Below are 25,770 nucleotides of genomic sequence, written 5' to 3'. Positions count from 1 at the left end.
TACAGTAATTGAGCGGAATGTCTGTTTTCAGATCAAATTTGCTGTACGGGAATGAACGCGGGGTTGGGCTCAGGATATCTTTCATGTTAGAAGTAACAGACATGAAAATAGTGATAATAATTGCTGGTACAAATAGGTGGAAACAATGGCAGGAGGAGACTTGTTTTAAGGAGATACCTTCCAAGTTAGAAATGAACTCGATTGATGAAGCTGTACACGTAAATGGGCTTCGGTGGTGGGGTCAGGTGAGGTGAACGGAGGACGAAAGGTTACCTTGGTGAATAACAGTCTCGCTCATATAAGGTGTGAGAAGTAGAGGGAGATCAAGACGACTTAAAGATTTAATGATACGATGTTTGGAATTGAATGAGGTCACAGAGCTATTTACAAGCAGAGGATTGTGGTGGCGTTTTGTAAATTCACGGAGGCTTCCAGACTGAACGCTAAAAGGCATGAGAGTATGTAAGGAAAATGTATATATGTATTTATGTGTGTATGTATTAGAAAGAAGAAGGATATTGACTAGTACGTCTTAGTGATATTGGAACTCCGAAAGGATGGTGGTTTTGGTTGGGAAGCAGGGACAAGGCTGACAGAGAAAGACAGAGAGAGATGGATGTTATGAATGAGTGGAGGAAGAGGAGATGAATAAGAGGGGAGACCATAATGCGTTAGAACATTCCTCAAACAGGTCAGTTATAAAATGTGGGGTTATTAACCTCAGCATTCCAGGTTTCAATATGTAAATGTGGTAGGTGTATGGAGGTGTTGAGTCCCCTGCAGACCGCCCGAGAGCTTTCGAACCTTAAATGAACACACTCCCTTAGAGATCGCATGTTAGTAGAAAGCTATCCATTGCAGGTTAGGAACTGAAAGTAATTATGTGTTTACCATTTAACATGCATTATATTCTTCAAGAAATGTGTAGGATTCCTTCACCATTGAAACTACAGCTTTGGCAGGAATAAAAAAACGAAACTTTTTCTGGAACCAGTGTGTGATTATAATGGGTTATCTCTCGAAAACCACCAAAGAATTTCATAACGTAGTTTCGTAAAACGTTAAAACGTTAGTCTTATTCCCGAAGTTGCTTAGCCGTAGACTTTCTGTTCCGAAACTGTCGGGTTACACTCCAGCTGAGGTCAGTATAATAGCATTTTGAGTGGCTTGAATGTGACAAATCTGTGCTGTTGCATCTTACACGATATAGCACTCCTGGATTATTATTATTATTATTATTATTATTATTATTATTATTATTATTATTATTATTATTATTATTATTATTATTATTGGCTTTCTCACGGTTGCTTGTTATCAGCAATAGATACGGATTTGGCGCAGTTTTAACCCCAGATGCTCTTCCTGACGTGACCCACTATTATTACTGTAGTGCGTTGTGGCTCGTAGAATGGTACATTGTGCGTGATTAAGACACAAGCATACAGTCCTCGATAGAGAGGAATCAAACAGGCGTGGCTAAAACTCTTGACTGGACCGAAAATCGAACCCAGGACGCTACGAACCGGAGGACGTTATCCTAAACATTTGGTCTAAGAGCAAGATTATTATTATTATTATTATTATTATTATTATTATTATTATTATTATTATTATTATTATTATTATTATTATTATTATTATTATTATATGTATCTGTAATATATACTAGTACTGTGTGCCTCTCAGTCTGCAAGCCTCTGTGAATTAGCATCCCTGCAAGTCAAACACCAATCTGCAATATTTTTCAGTACAATAACACTCAGTTCCTGTACACGGCAGATGACGCCCACCCTTGTCGGAAGTTTCGCCTTACAAGAGCTTCACCTGGCTCGCAATAGCCACCGGTTGTGAATTGCTATGTGATCGTATTGGAATTATTATGTTACTAGCATTTGTACCCGTTCTTCGCACGGGATTTTGCATTGCATTACATGTTTTCTTCAGAAATTTATGCGAAGTAACATGGCTCTATTCACGCGCTTAATAGGACATGATAAAATGATATCTTCCTACGATAGCGTGGGGCAGTAACGAAAATATGATGAAGCTGAACAAATTCGGGAGAGACTGAGGACGATTTTCGAATTTATTTCATGGTACAGTTCCTGGTCCAAAGTTGTGAGAAATTCTCCGTGGTTCTCAGGTTGCACATTGTATCTCTGACCACTTGCGTGTCGCTCTGATGTTGATGATACCCCTCGTAATACCTGCCCTACCGAAAGAGTAAAATGGCTATTTAGTTTTTCCCGTTACCCACCTTGAAGTGACATGCGCGACATGCCACATGGGCCTTGGACTAGGAAACAAATATTTCGTAACCATCTGCGTTATTATCCGTCGTACGATAAATACGTACGTGGCATAAAGGAATGGAAATAACATATTCTTAAACGTGTGTTATATGCAGTCTTTTGATAGATCAAATATCAACGAAAATATCTGATAATAATCTTCCTATAAATACCAACTCTGTGTGGTTACCATGACATCACATGCACCTGAAAACACAATCCCGACTGAGTATATTCTAAATGAATCCTTTGGTTGAAATAAGTCCACCAGTTTTTCAGTTTTAGGAACAGACAGACAGACAGACAGACAGACAGACAGACAGACAGACAGACAGACAGACAGACAGACAGACAGACAGACAGACAGACAGACAGACAGACACCAAAGGAAATGTTCTACCTCACATTTCTTCGGTGTTCGGATACAATAGGCGGGGTTAATTTTCAAGCTGAGAGAAATATGATGCATCCTCTGATTTTCTCCTGTTATGGATCCTTCAAATAACGAGAGGTGTGCGAGGGTGTCCGTCGATGGCTCCAGAGCACGAAGCCCGGAGAAAATATAGAAAATAGTATTTTCTCCGTCATTTGAAGAGTAAGCGAAATTGTGTACATAACAAAAATACTTAAAAATGAAGGGGCGTTTCGCGTATAGTTCACAGATTTTACATATAATCAATAGCGTAAGAGGAAATTAAAAAGAATCCTCTTCTTGTCTTCCTATAAACAATTTCGTCTATTTATTCAGTACCAGGATTTGATAATTTAAAAATCACTGAAGAGACTGGGGGTTTATAGGAAGACCAGAAGATATTTTTTCAGTTTTCTTATATACCGTACTGTTGATTATATTTCGACCAAACTTCATATTTAAAGTCTACTCATCCAGGAGCAGGTTCCTCTACGCATATAGTTTAAAAATAACTGAACAGACTGGGGGCTTATAAGAAGACCAGAAGAGTTTTCTCTTACACTATTGACTATATCTTTACCAAACTTCATATTTAGAGTCAGATCATCCAGGAGCAGATTTCGATATTCATAAATTTAAAACTCACATAATAGACTAGGGGTTTAGAGGAATAAGAGAATAGTTTTTCATTTTTATTGTTTATATCTCGAGCAAACTTCATACCTGAGCATTACCGAACACGTCTGAACTCCTGTCAGGAACGGGCAACATGGCAGCTTGCGGATAGGCGATGAGTGCTGTTCAGTGAAGAATCATATAAGCGACTGCCGATTTCGAATCTGGAGACGTCTTGATCAACGCAGTGATCCACGCTTCATTGTACAGTGGTACACTATTTTCAACGAGAGGTGTCGGAGTTCATTCAATCAGCACCAAGTCCTAGGAAATACCACCTCACACCATCTCATTGGAACATAAAACCCATAGATACAATGTTATTTTTTTCTCGATGCCACGATACTCTCTATAACGAAAAATGTCTCTACTTCGATCTATTTTTCAGTTCCCTCCGACCAACATCCCCTCTGTACTACGATGATTTAAGCGCAAAAATTATCAGGACCATATGTAACTGCGTAATGAAGAACGAACTTAGAGTCTAACCGTCCGGGAGCACGTTTTGATATGCATTTCATTTAGAAATCACTGTATAGACGTTTAAACAAACGTTGCTTGGATTTTATGCCTCCACTGCATTTCTCTCCTTTCAAGGACAAGGTTTTCTCAGGGAGAAGTTGATAAAAATCCCAGCCTCGTCAGCGTTATAGGTATCTTCTGGTGTGTATTTCTGTGCTATTTCCTTCAATCAATTACTTCCCCACGTCGCCTGTCGCAGAAGACTTCTCTTCTCCTTGAGTTGATTTGAATGTTATACCATGATGATCTCTGAACCTTATAAGCTACCTATTGCTGGTTCTAAAGTCGTCTACACCCAGCAGGTTAGCAAACTTTCTAGCTTGGGTACTAAGTAGTGGCCCGTTAATTGGAATATTGAGGGCTCTTTTCTCATTGAACCACTTCAACGTTGCAGCATCAACGTCGATGTACGTCGGAGTTTTTATGCGCTTTCTCCAGGATTTACAGCATTTGATTTTTACGTTTCCTCGATCTCTTTTCTTTTCTTCCAAAACGTAGCCACTGTCGATTGCGAAAGGCCGTGTTTTCTTGCTACGTCTGTTTGTTTCACTCCCCCATCTATTTCGTTAATTTCTGCTGTAGACTTATTAGTTTCCGGAAACTTGAAGCCATGCTGTAAAGAATACAGTAATGCACGTACAATACAGAAAAGAGCAATTCAAAACACCTGCGCTACCTCTCCAGGGCAATACACGACTGCGGCAATGACAACAGTCGCTGGTGGTGGTGGTGGTGATTATTGTTTTAAGAGGAAGTACAACTAGGCAACCATCCTCTATATAACACTAATCAGAGGGAAAAATGGAAGGGATCCAATACTTCGAAAAATGAAGATATCGGCCAAAGGAAGACAAGGGCCACGAAGGGCGTGAAAATGAAGGACTCCCTAGCCCTCGCAAACCTAATAGCGTCGGGGTCGGAAAAGAACAAGAGTTGACCAAGGGAGGTCTGATAGGATAGATGAAAGTGAGGAGCCTGGCACAAGTAAGTGGAAGCAATGCCAGGACTCAGCTGAGGACCCCGTGGTCGCCAACCCACGCTCAAAAGTTCAGAGCCCCTGGGGCCCCTTTTAGTCGTCTCTTACGACAGGCAGGGGATACCGTGGGTGTTATTCTACCGCCCCCACCCACAGGGGGGAAAACAACAGTCGCTGGAATGTACCACAATGTGTCAAAACAATGTACAGTACAGTACACTAATGAAAGGGTTACGGTTTCTAACAGCTATTCCACAGCTACTGTATTATTGTTTAAATCCTAAAGGTATGCATTCCTTCGAGACCTTCTTGGAATTCTATACATGGTGAATTCCTAGAGTTGCACAATAAACCTACCCTCAGATAAGCAGCTAGCGTGCAGTATACAGTAATCACTTCCTTCCTTTGCTTACGCGATTGATAAGTTCGTTCTTCATTACGCAGTTACATATGGTCCTGATAATTTTTGTGCTTAAATCATCGTAGTACAGAGGGGATGTTCGTCGGAGGGAACTGAAAAAATAGATCGAAGTAGAGAAATTTTTCGTTATAGAGAGTATCGTAGCATCGAGAAAAAAATAACATTGTATCAATGGGTTTTATGTTCCAATGAGATGGTGTGAGGTGGTATTTCCTAGGACTTGGTGCTGACTGAATGAACTCTGACACCTCTCGTTGAAAATAGTGTACCACTGTACAATGAAGCGTGGATCACTGCGTTGATCAAGACGTCTCCAGATTCGAAATCGGCAGTCGCTTATATGATTCTTCACTGAACAGCACTCATCGCCTATCCGCAAGCTGCCATGCTGCCCGTTCCTGACAGAAACTCAGCCGTGTTCGGCAATGCTCAGGTCATAATAGTAGACGTCGTAAGGTACTCCGCGATGACAGATCCCACTCTGCGAGCCTCCTGAATATCGTACTACAGGCAGTCTTACCATGTTTAAGAGGCGAAAAAAAAAAGCAATCGATAGCACGTGTATTCTGAAATACTACTTGTTCCAAAATATTTCTGTTTCGTTCATGAGACTGTTTCGCCTGAGCAATAATTCTCATTATGATGATTTTGTTTCTTATCCCAAAGAAATTAGAACAATGCGATTTTCGGCTGTGAGGTTTGTAGCAGGGAGACTGAAGGTAAGTAATGCCAGCCACAGTACTCTTTATTAGATATGGAAACTCACTGAAATATTAGTTGCCTGTTTGAACAGAAACACATTGCAACATCAATTCCAAAATTATTATATTCCTAACAAAGCATCATATGTTAGGTTCCTTACATTTCTTCTAAACTATGTAAGTCGAGCAACGTTAATTTTTGTGAACTTGCTCGTATAGGGAGTGCGTTACTAAAACCAAACCTTGCAGACATTACATACTCCGACTCTCAAAATATGGTGGGCAGACTGTAGACCACATGATACGTGGCACCGATACAACTGCATAAAGAGCGGGTGGTAGCCTATTTGTCATCATCATCATCATCATCATCTGTTTACCCTCCAGGGTCGGCTTTTCCCTCGGACACAGCGAGGGATCCCACCTCTACCGCCTCAAGGGCAGTGTCCTGGAGCTTCAGACTCTTGGTCGGGTATACAACTGGGGAGAATGACCAGTACCTCGCCCAGGCGGCCTCACCTGCTAAGCTGAACAGGGGCCTTGTGGAGGGATGGGAAGATTGGATGGGACAGGCAAGGAAGAGGGAAGGAAGCTGCCGTGGCCTTAAGTTAGGTACCATCCCGGCATTCGCCTGGAGGAGAAGTGGGAAACCACGGGAAACCACTTTCAGGATGGCTGAGGTGGGAATCGAAACCACCTCTACTCAGTTGACCTCCCGAGGCTGAGTGGACCCCGTTCCAGCCCTCATACCACTTTTCAAATTTCGTGGCAGAGCCGGGAATCGAACCCGGGCCTCCGGGGGTGGCAGCTAATCACGCTAACCACTACATCACAGAGGTAGCCTATTTGTATGGCTCTAAAAGTTAACCACCACCACAAGTTATCCCGAGCGGCGCTTCTTTAGTTCTACTTCATTTCAGGTTACTCTATTTCTCACTATTGCCATTTAAGAGAAGCTTTTAAATTTCCGGCAGTGAAATGGGTTTGTATACCTTTGCTGTGCCATTCGTCAGTTGTTGGTCAGAAATCCAGCAGTGCAATGTGAATATTATGGGGAATTCCCTCTAGAAGACCGGAGCTGAATGTTAGTCGACATGTAATGCTCGGCGTATCAGTTGTATCTCCTCTACCAGACGTAAATGTTGTGTCAGCTTTAATATACGGAAGTCATCCCTGGTCATTAGGTTTAATGCCAGACTCCATGGCTAAATGGTTAGCGTGCTGGCCTTTGGTCCAGTGGAGCCCAGGTTCGATTCCCGGCCGGGTCGGGGGTTTTCACCTTCATGTACTTGAAAGAAGAAGAAGAAGAGTGAAAGATACAAATTCTTGCATTACTTTTAACGTAGTCACCACGAGCAATCAAGTATTTTGTCCCAACATAGCACAAGTTTAACAATTATTTTACAGTCCACTTTTTTCATAAACAATGATTAATTTATCCACAACCACTGTTTGCAGTGTGATGATGATTTGATCTATTCATAGACAGAGTGTACGGGGATGATGATAATGATATCCCCAACTCCTTTCATGAAAGAGTAACAACAATACGTCCCTGGATATTAGAATGACAGTTTTGAATAATTAAAGCAAACTCCCTATTGTCACGCACTAGTGGAAAGTAAATTTCCAAAGAGCTCGCTCAAAAGGACGAATACTCTCACGAGAACAAATTTATGGGACTATAAATTAAGGATCATTTCTCTAAGAGTTCAAAGTAAATATGAAGCAAACGACAGGACTAATTTTTCAGGAAGGTTCGTTAACTTCTAAATGACAAGTAACATGACAAAGATATATTTAGAGGACGAACACAAAACATTCGAACGGTAACTGCTTGTGACACAGTATTTATATTTGACGCGTAAACATTGGTTTTAAAACTCGAGGAGGGCGTAGGTGACCATCATAACACGCTATTACTCAATAGTAAATTAGCACCCAGTAGCGGTCCAGAAATAAACAGGCATGAAAGCCAAGAAATGACGGAAGTGACAGCTATCCTCGCTTGTGGAAATAAACCAACCAAAAGTTTCCCCTCGGGTTATTTCCATCTACAAGCCAGGTCTCACAGAATGCACCATTTAGTTACTTTCCAGCGGCACGAATAACCTCCGTTATGCAAGCACACCGGCCGCTTTCGAGGTCAAATAATAACTTGTACTGCTCTGCTGGTCATTCAATTGAGACTAAAATTCACTTCATACGAAACAAAATGTATAACAATCACATAATCATAATAATAATATGATGGCCGGGCTGAGTGGATCAGGGACTGGTCTTCTGACCCCAATATAATAGGTTCGATCCTGTTTCAGTCCGGCGGTATTTGAAGGTGCTCAGATATGTCTGCATCGTGTCGGTAGATTTACTGGCACGTAAATGAACTCCTGGGGGACTAAATTCTGGCATCTCGGCGTCTCCGGAAACCTTGAAAGTAGTTAGTGAGACGTAAAGCTAACAATATTATTTTACTATGATGTTGATGAACCCGGCCCCGTGGTGTAGGGGTAGCGTGCCTGCCTCTTACCCGGAGGCCCCGGGTTCGATTCCCGGCCAGGGCAGGGATTTTTACCTGGACCTGAGGGCTTGTTCGAGGTCCACTCAGCCTACGTGATTACAATTGAGGAGCTATCTGACGGTGAGATAGCGCCCCGGTCTCGAAATCCAAGAATAACGGCCGAGAGGATTCGTCGTGCTGACCACACGACACCTCGTAATCTGCAGGCTGAGCAGCGGTCGCTTGGTAGGCCAAGGCCCTTCAAGGGCTGTAGTGACATGGGTTTTTTGGTTTGTTTCTGATGATGATGAAATGCCACTCACCTCAGCTGGGATCGGAGCCACTATTGTGGGGACAGAAAGACAACGAATAATTTATCACACTACTGAAGAGATACATTCACATTTATATGTCCTCCAGCTCCTTCACTGACTACCCGGCTGATTGGCTAATACGGTAGAGTGCAGGGACTGGACCCAAGTGAGCAGCTTCGATCCCGGGGCAATCTCGCTCGGGACGGTAGATTTACCTGCACATAAAATTGTACCGGGCGGTACACCTCCACACCGTTTATTTAAAAGTTGCGCCAGTTGAAACTCCTCTTCTGGAGGAAGTCTGAACTTTATCTACGGTCTTAATTTCCAAATTTCTCAGAAGATGTCACTACCTGGAAATTTTTGAGTTTGTGAACTGTGTCATTTTCGACGTACTTTTGTCTTGCTTGTATTAAGAAGTGTGAACTTTCTCTTCTAGAGGACACTACTGAAGATCAACAATAGTGCACCCTAGTGCGGAGTCAAAGAACTATTTTGTTGGAGAAAATTTAATTTCAGGAGTTTGTTCTTTGTTAAATTTCTTTCTGTCATTGTTTAAGTTGGCAATATTTACCCCTTTCTTCCCCTTGTTTTGAATGTATCCAATCACGAATTTTTTCAATTAATTTCTGACCAATCTGGTGTATCTTTCCCCAACTTGTATCTGTTGCGGGGTCCTACCCAATAAAATCTTTGTGGGAGGGTGTTTTCTTTCCCTTAACGCCTAGAACTTTCTGCGAGAGTATTTAAACTGCTGATTTTAGGGTCTCCGGGCCACTTCTGTTCCATCTTTCAGTGTATTAAGTACATAGCAGGAGGCGGGAAGCGCCTCTTTCCTCGGCAGCGGTCAACAATAAGGTAATGGCCGATTAATAAATTTTTTTCTTTGCCAGCTCAGCAGTTTAACTTTCGGGGCAGGTTCTAAGCGTTCCCCTATGTAACCTTTTCCTAAAATGTAACTTCTCTTTTCTTCTATTCTCTTGTAAAGCGACATACTGGGATAGAGAGTGTTAACCCTCTCGAGCTCCCACTCACATTGTTTGAGGTGAACTTATTTTTCGCAACCTATTCTTCAGTAATGTAAGTTAGTAGTTTCTTAAGTCACCTCTGAAGTATGGGATTAGCCCTTGCATCAGTGGCCTTAGAGCCAAAATAGGTCTTAAAGACAAAGTGTATTAGGAGTGCAAGTTCGCCTCCTCTCAAATTGTGATTTTAGAGGTCATGTATTAACTTTCTTGTCATTTAACAGACCTCAGTTGATTGGGTATTTTGCTCCTGTGTATATGTCCTTTGAGGACGGCTTAAAGGTGGAGTTCGGAGTGGCCTATGATAGGCTTGTATTTTAAGGGGAAGTTGCCCTTTTTGAAAATTGTGTTTCTGCCTCAAGGAGGCTTTTGGATGTAATTGGAAGCCGGTGTTTCTGGCATGTTTGGGGGTTTTCGGCCCCTTTGTTGTATGGTGTTCATTGTAAGGTTGGGCTCATGGCTCAAGAATTATGTTCCTGACTTTTGAAGCCCCAAATGGGGTACCTATGTAAATGTAATTGTCAATCGTGTTTCGGCTACTAAGTACCTGTTCAATTTGTTGTTACCTAATTTTGAAAAGAAAATATAACCTTGTTAAATTTTAAAATTAATTTCACTTTAGTAGCTTGAGACCCCTTCACCACCCAGCACCTTCTTTCATGCATAACTACCACCAAAACACGGTAACAAGTGGTAGCAGAGCGTGGTTGAATGGGTCTCAATTTAGCCCCTTTTGACGGCTAAACTCTGTTTTGATCCGAACTCTAACCATTTTCTCAGTTGCTGGAAATTTTTTATTGAGGTTTTTCAAAATTTTTCTGTTATCATGCCCGGCCCTCGCGATGTTCTCCTCCTTAACTACTTGCGCAAAGAGGAGTTGATCTACGAATTAACTATTAGAAACGTGCAATCTGGAGGCACGGTTGCTATCGATACTAACAAGCTTAGAGACTCCCTTGATTTGCCCATTTCCATCCCCAATTTGGGAGAGAAAGAAATTGATGACTCTCTTTCCACGATCGTCGAGAACATTACTGGGCTAGCATCGGTCGTTAGTTTTTTTGATGAAAATGATCCGTCTCCTGCTCCACCTTACACTGTGGCTTAATAAGATTAAATGCCACGGATATCTACACGCCGCTGGCCCCTCAACCTCTCCATAATGCCTGTGCCTTCAAAAAGACGATGGTCCAACACAATTCTGCCGCCTAGCCTTAATGTTTCAGTGCCCCCGCAGCCGCGCAGCGCCGTGCAGCAACTGGGGAGGGGGATGGGCCCCCTCCTCTCCAGCGAGGACGACATGTGCACGGCGAGCCGGAGCTCTCCTCCCGGCCAAGGCTGATGTGCGGCGCACGACCTGCTACTGGCCCGCAGCCTGTATATGTTCACCGCGGGCGCGGCGTGTTTCAACACTCTGCTCCCCTCATAGTGCGGGCGAGCGGTATCTCAGGGTACTTAAGGGGTCCGAGCGGCCTCCTTTTGGACGCAAGCTGCAACGGCCGGTCCGGCCATCCAACTTCATCAACATCAACTACATGGACAGTTACTATAAGAGATAACTACATTTGGGAATTCAACCGCAATATCTGATGGACATTGCAAATTTTTCCTTCACTTTTAAGTAGTAAAAGCTTATCTTCAGAAATTCAACTTCTATAAACCTAAAGACTTCACTTCACCTCCAACAACAAAATTTTGGAACCGAATTAAGAAGTTTCTCAAATACTTCTGCAAGTTATCTTAATATCAACATCAAAACTTGGAACTTATTTTCAAACTAAAGTTTATGTTCTTCTGTGTTACCCCGTGGAGGAACTTTTGGGGGGGGAGGTCTGTACCGGGCGGTACACCTCCACACCGTTTATTTAAAAGTTGCGCCAGTTGAAACTCCTCTTCTGGAGGAAGTCTGAACTTTATCTACGGTCTTAATTTCCAAATTTCTCAGAAGATGTCACTACCTGGAAATTTTTGAGTTTGTGAACTGTGTCATTTTCGACGTACTTTTGTCTTGCTTGTATTAAGAAGTGTGAACTTTCTCTTCTAGAGGACGCTACTGAAGATCAACAATAGTGCACCCTAGTGCGGAGTCAAAGAACTATTTTGTTGGAGAAAATTTAATTTCAGGAGTTTGTTCTTTGTTAAATTTCTTTCTGTCATTGTTTAAGTTGGCAATATTTACCCCTTTCTTCCCCTTGTTTTGAATGTATCCAATCACGAATTTTTTCAATTAATTTCTGACCAATCTGGTGTATCTTTCCCCAACTTGTATCTGTTGCGGGGTCCTACCCAATAAAATCTTTGTGGGAGGGTGTTTTCTTTCCCCTAACGCCTAGAACTTTCTGCGAGAGTATTTAAACTGCTGATTTTAGGGTCTCCGGGCCACTTCTGTTCCATCTTTCAGTGTATTAAGTACATAGCAGGAGGCGGGAAGCGCCTCTTTCCTCGGCAGCGGTCAACAATAAGGTAATGGCCGATTAATAAATTTTTTTCTTTGCCAGCTCAGCAGTTTAACTTTCGGGGCAGGTTCTAAGCGTTCCCCTATGTAACCTTTTCCTAAAATGTAACTTCTCTTTTCTTCTATTCTCTTGTAAAGCGACATACTGGGATAGAGAGTGTTAACCCTCTCGAGCTCCCACTCACATTGTTTGAGGTGAACTTATTTTTCGCAACCTATTCTTCAGTAATGTAAGTTAGTAGTTTCTTAAGTCACCTCTGTAGTATGGGATTAGCCCTTGCATCAGTGGCCTTAGAGCCAAAATAGGTCTTAAAGACAAAGTGTATTAGGAGTGCAAGTTCGCCTCCTCTCAAATTGTGATTTTAGAGGTCATGTATTAACTTTCTTGTCATTTAACAGACCTCAGTTGATTGGGTATTTTGCTCCTGTGTATATGTCCTTTGAGGACGGCTTAAAGGTGGAGTTCGGAGTGGCCTATGATAGGCTTGTATTTTAAGGGGAAGTTGCCCTTTTTGAAAATTGTGTTTCTGCCTCAAGGAGGCTTTTGGATGTAATTGGAAGCCGGTGTTTCTGGCATGTTTGGGGGTTTTCGGCCCCTTTGTTGTATGGTGTTCATTGTAAGGTTGGGCTCATGGCTCAAGAATTATGTTCCTGACTTTTGAAGCCCCAAATGGGGTACCTATGTAAATGTAATTGTCAATCGTGTTTCGGCTACTAAGTACCTGTTCAATTTGTTGTTACCTAATTTTGAAAAGAAAATATAACCTTGTTAAATTTTAAAATTAATTTCACTTTAGTAGCTTGAGACCCCTTCACCACCCAGCACCTTCTTTCATGCATAACTACCACCAAAACACGGTAACAAAAATAATACATACAGGACACAGTTCTAGCATCTCGGTGTCTCCGGAAACTGGAAAAGTCTTTAGTGGGACTTAAAGCTACAGTGGATTCTGACAAACTCGACCTAACGTTAACATAGAGGTATCGAGTTATGAAATTGTCGAGTCTTACGGAAAGGTTGTGTAAGGCTAATTTTAGTTTATATTAATTTTATTTTTACAAGTTCTTTTACGTCGCACCGGCACAGACAGGTGTTATGGCGACGATAGGACAGGAATGAGCTAGGAGTAGGAAGGAAGCGGCCGTGGCCTTAATAAGGTACAGCCCCATCATTTGCCTGGCGTAAGAATGCGAAACCACGGAAAACCATATTTAGGGCTGCGGACAGTGGGTTTCGAACCCACTATCTCCCGAATACTGGATACTGGCCGCACGTAGGTGACTGCAGCTATCGAGCTCGGTGTTATATTCAAATACCGGAAGATTTTAACACGGAGCTCGAAAGTAAAACCTAATGTAAACCTACTTACAAATATAAAACAACTTACATACGAATGCAATTTTTAGTCTCTTTTGGAGGAGAAATGTGGTGCTGGTGGCTTGTATCTCGCACTCATTCGTTCTTATGTCAGCCTCATCACGCAGAAGTCGGAGGAATAAAATGTCCATGGCAGGTGCACCTTGCTCCTCGTAACAATATAGCATTCCTTAAACAGTCCTTCACTGTATGTGATCTTTCCACCATGTTTTACCTTCTCGTCCTCTGATTCCTCCTCGTTTTTCTATTCCGTCTCTCTCACCAGTGAAACTACAGGCTACCACTATGCCTCATGAATTCACCATTTTCTTCCCATCCCATTTAGTGTTGAATATCATCGACGGTAGCTTTTTTTACAGCCCGAAATATTCTTCAGTAAGTCCACTAACTCACAATTTTCTGTCCTTTCCCTCTATCCTTGAAACTCGTTTTCACAATGTTCAAGCTCTTTCCTTCAGGAACGAACTAGATTTACAGACTGAACCCGTCTCAAGATTGGAAAATCCACTCTAGTACGTCCATTTGATCAATTTTTCATTATATGGATCATTGCATGGTCGTACTTCACGCCTAGGATAAGAAAAGACAGAAATGGGCGTCCGTGCACGTCACTTGTAACCAGGAACATATAATATGTTAAAAATATTACTGCCCCTAGCAATACCATTCGACCAGTGTATATGCAGAAAAGAAAGAATAAGACTTTCATGTTTTATCCGCAAAAGGAAAGCTAAAAGAAACTTCTGAAGATGTCGAGTTTTATGGAATGTTGAGTTACCGACAGTCGAATTTCAGAGGATCCCCTTTGGTAACTTCATTTACCGACAGGCAGTCACTATCAGTATTTTAACAAAACTTGTTCTATCAGCTTTCGATCTTCATTTAGCAATTTTTTTCCATATTTGTTGAAGTAAAATACATCTATACATTACAGACGATACTCAAGTGACGTCATTATTGGCCTCCTCCTTGTTTTGAGTAGTACTCTCGAACTTACGAGCAAGGAGAGTAGAGAGCTGGTATGTCCAATGTCCAATAACGTCACAATTTACCTACGTGTTTCTATTTCAAATTTTAAATGTTTTATTCTATAGCTTGATCATTGCTGTTCCCCGTCCTTGTACTTCCTGCGTTCGTAATTACAGGCACATCTCAGCAGTTCGTTTCACCTGTGATCTGAACTTGGGGGATTAAGCAGTAACCACGATGATCTTAGCTGTATCTGGTATTACTTCCATTTACCCGTGCCAGGTTCCTCTTTTTCATTTCTCCTAAATAATCGTTCATGATCAATTCTTGTAGTATCTTCCTAGTGCATCCATAAGCTACGGCGTACAAGACGAGAGAGAGAGAGAGAGAGAGAGAGAGAGAGTCACTCAATTCGTAATGCATAGTTCAAATTGCCACGCGGAAGGGAATCTCCTGTTTCCAATGATCACTAAAGTCACATCAAATTTATTTCAAAACTGTACATATCTAGCCAATGAAAACATTTCGGCAGTCATTTTCGTACATTGATCAGTTAAATTTTATCGAGATTATCAGAGTTAATATTTAGATTAAGGTTGTCAAATTATTATTATTATTATTATTATTATTATTATTATTATTATTATTATTATTATTATTATTATTATTATTATCTGCTTTGCGTCGCACCAACACAGATAGGCCTTATGGTGACGATGGGATAGGAAAGGGTTAGGAGTGGGAAGGAAGCAGCCATGGCCTTAATTAAGGTACAGCCCGAGCATTTGCCTGGTGTGAAAAGAGGAAACCTCGGAAAATTTCTTCAAGGTTACGCACAGTGAAGTTCGAACCCACTGTCTCCTGGATGGAAGCTCACAGCTGCGCGCCCCTAACCGCACGGCCAACTCACCTGGTCTGTCAAAATTCAGTGTAAGTTAACAGTCCTTGGCGTTTATTAATAATTATCTGGGAATTAAATGTCAACGTCAGCCCAATTACATTAGCACAAGGCACCGTGAGGTCTGACTAGTGGAAGACTGACCGAAGATCACAAAGATATAGTCCAGAGGACGCTAACAATACTACAAATATATGAACCAAAAATTAGAGTAAGAGTTTAATGCTGTGTAAAATGATTTAATCATTGATTTACGTCCCGCTAACCACATTTACGGTTTTCGGAGACACCTTGGTGCCGGAATTTTGTCCCACAGGAGTGCTTTTACGTAACAGTAAATCTAGCGAATCGAAGCTATCGTACTTTTTTTCTTTTTGCTAGGGGATTTAGGTCGCACCGACACAGATAGGTCTTATGGTGGGATAGGGAAGGTCTAGGAGTTGGAAGGAAGCGGCCGTGGCCTTAATTAAGGTACATCCCCAGCATTTGCCAGGTGTGAAAATTAAAAACCGCGGAAAACCATCTGAAGATGGGGTTGTGACAGTGGGATTCGAACCCACTATCTCCCGGATGCAAGCTCACAGCTGCGCGCCCCTAACCGCACGGCCAACTCGCCCGGTGCTAACGTATTTGAGCACCTTCAAAGGCCACCGGACTGAACCAGGATCGAACTTGCCAGGTTGGGATCAGAAGGTCAGCGCCTCAACCGTTTGAGCCACTCAGTAAAATGATTAATCATTTAGGAATGGTATAACAGCAGTAAATATTCACGAATTCTTTGAATTCAAGTAAACGAGACCAGGGGATTAATAATTCAAAAGGTAAAGTGTCAATCTCCGAACGATGCGGAAAACATAACTGCACTAGTAGCTCGGCAGATAGGAGGCACCCTCGCGGATGGCCAGAGGCCAAGGTCACGTCGGATAGTGTCCGAACAAATGGCCCTGGAACAGCCAGTCTTTGTGCTCCAAGGACTTCGAGAAATGTTTCTATGAATGACTTTTAAGTAACGGAAAGTGTTAAAGTTAAGATGCATCATTAGCCTATACGCCAATAAGACTTGTACATCCAAGTCAAATATTGTAGAGCGGGAAAAAGAATTACATTCCTCTTTAGCAGCGCTTAGCTACAACTTTCGGTTCTTCCAACAGTAGCAGGTACACTCAGCTGTTCACATAGTGTTACCAGCAAGGAAAACAATTGAGTCGCAGTAACCTTTCGTCCGTGAAACCGAGAACCAGCAAACATTTACGTCGTTCGAAATGTAAACATACTTGTCGGTTGTACTTCGCGAAAGTGAGCTGACTCACTAAGAAAGCGTGAGCACGGGCTTATTTTTCTCTACCGGTATGTGAATTGTATTTCCTTTAACCTATATGGTTTAGTATGCATTTAGTGATCACATGAGTGCATAAAGATGACGACTCAATTCATTTATGAACCAATGATTCCAATGGTTGAGTATATGGAAGGTTAAACTGAAGAGATGTGCTGACGACGCCATGACCTAACTTATTCTCCAAGATGATGTACAGTAGTAGTACAAAAGTACAGCCGACGGATATGTTTATACTTCGGACGACGTAAATGTTTGCAGGTTTCCCGTTTTACGGACTAACAGTTACTTGGACTCTACTACTTTTCGAGCTAGTAACACGATGTGAACAGTTGATATTACCTGCTACTACCGAAAAACATTATGTCGTAGCTGCTCACTGTAAAATATTGTATTTCTTTCGTATTCTGCAATATTTAACTTGGGAGAACAAGTCTTATTGACGTATTCTTCAACGATGTCAATGTAAATACACTGAAGGAAAAAATGTCCCAAAACCAAGGAGTTGTGCCAGATAAACGAAATTTCGGAGGCGTGTTTGCACATCTGAAGGATGACGCCTATTCAACTATGACCTTCTAAAGCAAGTTTGCTCCCGGGTAAAATATTCCGGAGGTAAACTAGTCCCCCACTCGAATCTCCGGGTGGGGACTACACGAGAGGGGGCGATCCTCAGGAAGATGGATACTAATATTCTGCGAGTCGGGGCGTGGAATGTTAGAAGTCTGAATCGTTTTGGTAGGTTAGATAATCTGAAAAGGGAGATGGATAGACTAACGTTAGATGTGGTTTGTGTAAGTGAAGTACGTTGGCACTAAGAACAGGATATTTGGTCAGGCGACTACCGAATTATCAACAAGAAATCAAACAGGGGAAATGCAGGAGTCTATATGCCTACTAGTTCAGCGGATGATGAGAAACTCGAAAGAATAAGTGAAGAGATAGAAGATTTAATGCAATGTGTAAAAGGTGACGAGAATCTAATTGTGATGGGAGACTGGAATGCAGTGGTAGGCCAAGGAGGGGAAGGTAATACAGTAGGAGAGTTTGGATTGGGACAAAGTAACGAAAGAGGAAGTCGGCTATTTGAATTCTGCACTGATGCTAAATTATTCCTAGCTAATACTTGGTTCAAACACCACACACGACGGCTGTATACGTGGAGGAGACTTGGAGGCACTGCAAGGTATCAATAGACTTCATTATGACTAGGCAGAGATTCAGAAACCAGGTGTTGGATTGCAAACCTTTCCCAGGAGCAGATTTGGACTCTGATCACATCTTGCTGGTTATGAAATGCTATCTGAAGTTGAAGAAATTGAAGAAAGGGAGGAATGCAAGGAGATGGGATGTAGGAAAGGTGAGAGAAAAGTGTGTTAGGGAATTTTTCAAGGTACATGTTGCACGAAAACTAAATCAAAATGCTGTACGAAACACAATAGAAGAATGGACTGTCATGAAGAGTGAGGTCTCCAGGGCTGCTGAAGAAACGTTAACAATAAAGAAAATATCAACTAAGAAGCAATGGACAACTCAGGAGGTACTAGACCTGACTGATGAACGACGAACGTTCAAGAATGAAAAAAAGAAGAGGGCAGAAAGGAATACAGGTGATTAAAGATTGACGTAGATAGGAAGTGCAGGACAGCTAAGGAAGAATGGCTGAAGGAGAAGTGCGAGGATGTCGAAGGTTGTATGTTTCTGGGAGAGGTAGATGCTGCATACACGAAAATCAAGGGAAAATTTGGAGAAAGGAAAACTAGGTGTATGAATATTAAGAGCTCAGATGGAAAGCCACTTCTAGGGAAAGAAGACAAGGCAAGAAGATGGCAGGAACATATCCAACAGTTGTATCAAGGTAGAGACTTATATGATATGGTTCTGGAACAAGAAGAGGCTGTTGATGCTGATGAAATGGGAGAACCAATATTGAGGTCAGAATTTGACAGAGCTTTGGGAGACCTAAATAGGAACAAGGCACCTGGATTGATGACATTCCCTCTGAATTACTGACTGGTTTAGGAGAAATCAGCGTGGCAAGGTTATTCCATTTAGTATGTAAGATATATAAAACAGGAGAAGTGCCATCAGATTTTAGGCCGAATGTTGTTATACCTATTCTCAAGAAAGCCGGTGCTGACAAGTCTGAAAACTACTGCACCATTTGTTTAGTATCTCACGCCCGCAAAATGTTAACACGTATTATTTACAGACGAATGGAGAGACAACTTGAAACTGAGTTGGGAGAAAATCAGGTTGGTTTCAAAATAAATGCAGGAACATGTGAAGCAATCCTAACTTTACGTCTGATCCTAGAGGACCGAATTAAGAACAAGCCCGCATACATGGGAATCGTTGATCTTGAAAAGGCATTTGATAATGTTGATTTGACTAAGCTATTTGAGATTCTGAATGTGATCGGAAACAGGTACCAAGAACGAAGAATTATCTGCAATCTGTATAAAACTCAGTCTGCAGTGATAAGAATCGAGGGCTTTGAAAAAAAAGCAGCAATCCAGAAAAGAGTGAGGCAAGGCTGCAGTCTTTCCCCCCCTCCTCTTCAATGTTTACATAGAACAGGTAGTAAAGGAAATCAAAGGGAAATTTGGGAAGGGAATTACAATCCAAGGAGAGGAAATCAAAACCTTGAGATTTGCCAATGTTATTGTTAAGGAAATAAATTTTCTCACTTCAATGATATTGGAATTAGAAATATATTTCTGAAGACTTTCATCTGGAGCGTGACATTGTATGGAAGTGAAATATGGACGATAACCAGCTCAGAAACAAAGAGAATGGAAGCTTTTGAAATGTGGTGTTACAGAAGAATGCTGAAGGTGAGATGGATAGATCGAATCATGAATGAAGGGATACTGAATCGAATTGGTGAGAGGAGATCGATTTGGCTGAATTCGGTGACAAGAAGAGATAGAATGATAGGTCACATCTTAAGACACCCAGGACTTGTTCAGTTAGTTTTTGAAGGAATTATAGGCGGTGAGAACGGTAGGGGTAGACCAAGGTATGAATATGACAAGCAGAATAGAGCGGATGTAGAATGCAATAATTACGTAGAAATGAAATGATTAGCTCAGGATAGGGTAGCATGGAAAGCTGCATCAAACCAGTCGATGGACTGATGACTCGAACAACAACAACAACAACCACAACAACATGTAGTACATTTAGGTAGTTAGCTTTCATCTTCAGTATAAATCTGTTGACGCTAGTGTGTGGTTTTGAACTACCAGGTATAAGCCCAATGACTTTAATTAATTCATTCATTAAGAATGGCAAGTTTCGATAATATTATGACATAATTCGAAGAAGTGAACGTTTTTCTATAAATTTCAATCACGATATCATCATGCGCAAAGAATCTTCATGGTAGTTCGATAACATTTGATTCGTCACTACATACAGACGTGTTGTCGTCGTTATTGGATTCTTGCAAAAAAATCAGCGAAATCAATGTTTCCGCTGTATTTTGGAGAAGGGTCAAAGAGTAGAGTATTTAATATAAGTATAAATGAATAATTGCTCGGCCATAATCATGTGGAGGAAAGGGCAAGACCTTTAAGACATCCCTCCCCCCCTCCCCCCAAAGAACAATAATGTTCCCACAAGGTACTGACTGGAAGGTGATTGGGGATTTAAATGTGACTATAGAGTGGGTATGCGGGAAACTGGGAGTGAGATTTCTAGATCCTAATGGGTGGGTAGGAGACAGGGATCTGCGCTCAGATGGCCTTCACTTAAACCTCAGTGGTACATATAAGTCAGGAAACTTGTTTAAGGGTTATAGGCAGGTACATTCAGGGAAACGGGCTGGCCTAGGGAGCGATGTTAAGCGAACAGGGAAATGGGAATCAAGTAGGGATCACAAAAATTGTTAGTGCTCAACTGTAGAAGCATTGTAAACAAAGGAATCGAATTAAGTAATTTAATAGATATACTGTATATACTTACCAGATATTGTAATAGGAGTTGAATCACGGCTGAGAAATGATATAATGGATGCAGAATTATTCTCACGGAACTGGAATGTGTATCGTAGAGATAGGACAGGAATGGTAGAAGGGGGAGTATTCATTCTGGTGAAAGAAGAATTTGTAAGGTACGAAAATTTAATGATGAGAAACATGAAATTCTGGGTGTAAGGCTCTTCTCTAAAGATAATAGGCAACTTGATGTCTTTGGAGTGTACAGACCGGGAAAGGGTAGTGCTGACGCTGATTCAGAATTATTCGATAAGTTAATCAGCTATGTTGAAAATTATGTGAAAAGGAATGTGATAGTAGTAGCTGATCCCAATTTACCAAATGTCAATTGGGAAGGTAATGCGAACGACAGGAAGCATGAACAACGAATGGCAACTAAGTTAATATAGGAAGGGTAGCTGATTCAGAAAGTGATGGAACCAACTAGAGGGAAGAATATTTTTGATGTGGTGCTGATAAAACCAGAGGAGCTCTATAGAGAAACCGAAGTAATAGATGGTATTAGTGATCACGAAGCTTTCTTTGTCGTAGTTAAAAATAAATGTGAAGTAAAGGAAGGTATTAAAATTAGGACTATTAGGCAGTACCATATGGCTGATAAAACAGACATGAGGGAGTTTTTAAAAAGTAACTATGATCCCTGGAAAATGGTAAATAAAAATGTAAACAGACTCTGGGATGGGTTTAAAGCAATTGTTGAGGAATGTGAAAATAGGTTTTGTACGTGTAAAGGTGGTAAGGAATGGTAAGGATCTAGTATATTATAAAAGAGAGGTAACGAGACTAAGGAGGAGGTGCAGGTTGGAACGAAATATAGTTCGAAATGGTTATGGAAGTAAGGAGAAATTGAAGGAACTTACTAGGAAATTGAATCTAGCAAAGAAGTCAGCTAAGGATAACATGATGGCAAGCATATACGGTGGTCATACAAATTTTAGTGAAAAATGGAAGAGTATGTATATGTACTTTAAGGCAGAAGCAGGTTCAAAGAAGGACGTTCCAGGAGTCATTAATGAACAAGGGGAGTGTGTGTATGCGAGGATATTCAAAAGGCTGAAGTATTCAGTCAGCAGTGTGTAAAGATTGTTGGTTACAAGGATAATGTCTAGGTAGGGGAGGTGAGTAATACTAAAGAAGTATTAAAATTTACCTATGATATCAGTGACATTTACAGTAAAATACAAAAGGTGAAAACTAGAAATTGATAAGATGTACTAAAGGCAATGGGTTGGGATATAGTACCATATCTGAAATACTCATTTGATTATTGTTTGGTTGAAGGAGCTATACCAAATGAATGGAGAGTTGCTATAGTAGCCCCTGTGTATAAAGGAAAGGGTGATAGATATAAACCTAAAAATTACAGGCCAGTCAGTTTGACATGCATTGTTTGGGTTGATGACCTTCGATGTTAGGCCCCTTCAAACAACAAGCATCATCATCATCAGACATGCATTGTATGTAAGCTTTGGGAAAGAATTATTTCTGATTATATTAGACATGTTTGCGAAATTAATAACTGGTTTGACAGAAGGCAGTTTGGGTTTAGGAAAGTTTATTCCGCTGAAGCTCAGCTTGTAGGATTTCGGCAAGATATAGCAGATATCCTGGATTCAGGAGGCCAAATGTACTGTATTGCGATTGACCTATCTAAGGCATTTGATAGGGTAGATCATGGAAGACTACTGGCAAAAATGAGTGCTATTGGACTAGAAAAAAGAGTGACTGAATGGGTGGCTATATTTCTAGAAAATAGAACTCAAAGAATTAGAGTAGGCGAAGCTTTATCGGACCCTGTTATAATTAAGAGGGGAATTCCCCAAGACAGTATTGCTGGAACTTTATATTTTCTTATATATATCAATGTGTAAAGAAGTGGAATCACAGATAAGGCTGTTTGCAGATGATGTTATTTTGTACAGAGTAATAAATAAGTTACAAGATTGTGAGCGGCTGCAGGGTGACCTCGATAGTGTTGTGAGATGGACGGTGGGCAATGGTATGATGATAAACGGGGTTAAAAGGTTGTGAGTTCCACAAATGGAAAAAGTCCTCTCAGTTTTAATTACTGCGTTGATGGGGTGAATGTTTCTTTTGGGGATCATTGTAAGTAGTTAGGTGTTAATATAAGAAAAGACCTTCATTGGGGATATCACATAAATATGACTGTAAATAAAGGGTACAGATCTCTGCACCTGGTTATGAGGGTATTTAGGGGTTGTAGTAAGGATGTAAAGGAGAGGGCATGTAAGTCTCTGGTAAGACCCCAACTAGAGTATGGTTCCAGTGTATGGGACCCTCACCAGGATTACTTGATTCAAGAACTGGAAAAAAATCCAAAGAAAAGCAGCTCGATTCGTAATGGGTGATTTCCGACAAAAGAGTAGCGTTACAAAAATGTTGCTAAATTTGGGCTAGGGAGACTTGAGAGAAAGGAGACGAGCTGCTCGATTAAGTGGTATGTTCCGAGCTGTTAGTGGAGAGATGGCGTGGGCGGACGTCAGAAGACGAATAAGTTTGAGTGGTGTCTTTAAAAGTAGGAAAGATCACAATATGAAGATATAGTTGGAACTCAAGAGGACAAATTGTGGCAATATTCGTTTATAGGCAGGGGAGTTAGGGATTGGAATAACTTACCAAGGGAAATGTTCAATAATTTTCCAATGTCTTTGCGATCATTTAAGGAAAGGCTAGGAAGACAACAGACAAGGAATCTGCCACCTGGGCGACTGCCCTAAATGCAGATTAGTAGTGATTGTTGTTTATTGTTGTTGTTTTGAAGGAATGGAATATCGTTACCTATGATATACTTTAGAAGACGATTCACACATATTAATGAATGATTATTTGCCATCGGGGCTTTAGCCCATACTGAGCCGTGTCAATCGAATGTCGTCAGCTGCTTTGGAATTTAATTTTAATCCAGACAGCGAACTCTTATTTAAATTTAGACCAATTTTGAAATATAATGTGTACTGTTCAACTGCTGGGCAGCAAAACAATGGCTACTCCTGTCCACGTTATTGAATATGACATGAAGTCCTAAACTGAAGCACTTTTGTATTATGTATCTTAAATGTTTCCCTAGTGCCCGCGGGTTCAGTGTTGAAAATGCGTTTTTGACATTTTTGTTGTTTTGTTGGAGCAAGTTAACAATTTCATTAATAATTGAAAGTTGTTCCTAGTTTGTTATGAGAATCATGTCGACCAAATGAAAATTGAAAATTAGCACATTATTATGACACGCCGGTTCGACTCACTTCGCTAGCTGCCGGAATGGAAGAAGTGTATAGCCTCAGTGTTAATATATGACACAAAATATTTTTAAAATTGTTCCAAAATCACTCAAGCTAACAAATATAGGGAGATACGACATGGACAAAGAAACCACTTCAAGCTAGCAAATATATGGAGAACTACACAAGAGGCAGTAACATTGGGCTGAATAGCTTCTTCTCGGCCAAGCGACTCATTAAAACACAGCCTGAAGGAGCCGAAGTGCAGCTGACCATGAAGACGTCTGATAGCGCATGCGTGCTTACCCCTACCAACATCCATTATCCTGCCAAATGCCTCGGTTATTTCACGGTTCTGGCGCCCTTGAAGTACTGGCTAGCGTTTTGTCCAGTGAGAACTTTGTTTATTTTAGTATTTTAAAAGTATACGGCAAGACATTTTCATCCTTTTAAAGACACTCTGCAAATCTATAGGCTAAGAAATTTTGTCAGAATTCTTTACGACGTCAATTGGTTCAACCGTTCTCTCAAACTCACGCTCACAGTAATCAGCCTAATATTTTAAATATATATGAACGTGTTTTGTAACCACTGAGTTTTTTAATTAATATTACAATGATAGATTATGCTGTACTTTCTCCATTAATTATTATTATTTATTTTCGTCTAGCTTCCAAAATCTTAGTTCCTTCCTCGTAACCACGCCCAATGCTCCAACGTAGGCTACTTAAGCTCATTTACCGTACGCCTCATATTCAATCTCCAGCAGACTGCCAGCAAGCCAACATCGCACGTCTCGTCGACATACGCTACATATGAGTTTATCACTCGTGCGGCCATGTTAGCTGCCTAACTTGCACTTAGTCTGCCTGGAACGGCCAAGACTTTTTTTATCTTAAACGATCTGCTTTACGTCGCACCGACGCAGATAGGTCTTACGGCGACGTTGGAATAGGAAAGGTCTAAGAGTGGGAATTAAGCACCTGTGGCCTTAATTAAGATACAGCCCCAGTATTTGCCTGGTGTGAAAATGGGAAGCCACAGAAAATAATATTCAGGGCTGCCCACTGTGGGGTTTGACCCCACTATCTTCCGAATGCAAGATCACAGGTGCGCGCAACTAACCGCACGCCCAAATTGCTCAGTACTTTGTTTATCATCTAGTCAACAGTTATCATCAAGTTGAATGCGTTCGTAATTCGCTGCCCGGACCTGGATTCTGAGAGACAGACTGACTTCAGGAATGGTGAAAATGATTATATAAATGAGTCAAGATACGCGAAATGACGCATACTGCATTAATATTACTCAAATATAAACTAAAGTTATTTTGGCTGAATGAAACTTCGCAGCATTCAAAATATCGTGAATGTTGGAGACAGATAAATGTTCATAACGTGTCTGTCTGTCTGTCTGTCTGTCTGTCTGTCTGTCCGTCTGTCTATGTCTCTGTCTGTCTGTGAGGGCTAATCAAAAACCACTAGATGGATCTGGGTGCGACTCTCACCATTCTATAAAACATTTAATGAGAAAGGTTGATGTGTAGAAACATTAATCTATGACGAAAGAAAACCGAGCTGTAAAGATTTAAGTGAAGCAATTCGAATAAAAAAAAACACCGTTCGTACGCCGTTTTAAGCTTACGGCTAAGAAT

The sequence above is a fragment of the Anabrus simplex genome, chromosome 1 (genome assembly GCF_040414725.1).
Source record: "Anabrus simplex isolate iqAnaSimp1 chromosome 1, ASM4041472v1, whole genome shotgun sequence".
Taxonomy (NCBI): Eukaryota; Metazoa; Arthropoda; class Insecta; order Orthoptera; family Tettigoniidae; genus Anabrus; species Anabrus simplex.
This window is presented reverse-complemented; position numbering follows the sequence as displayed.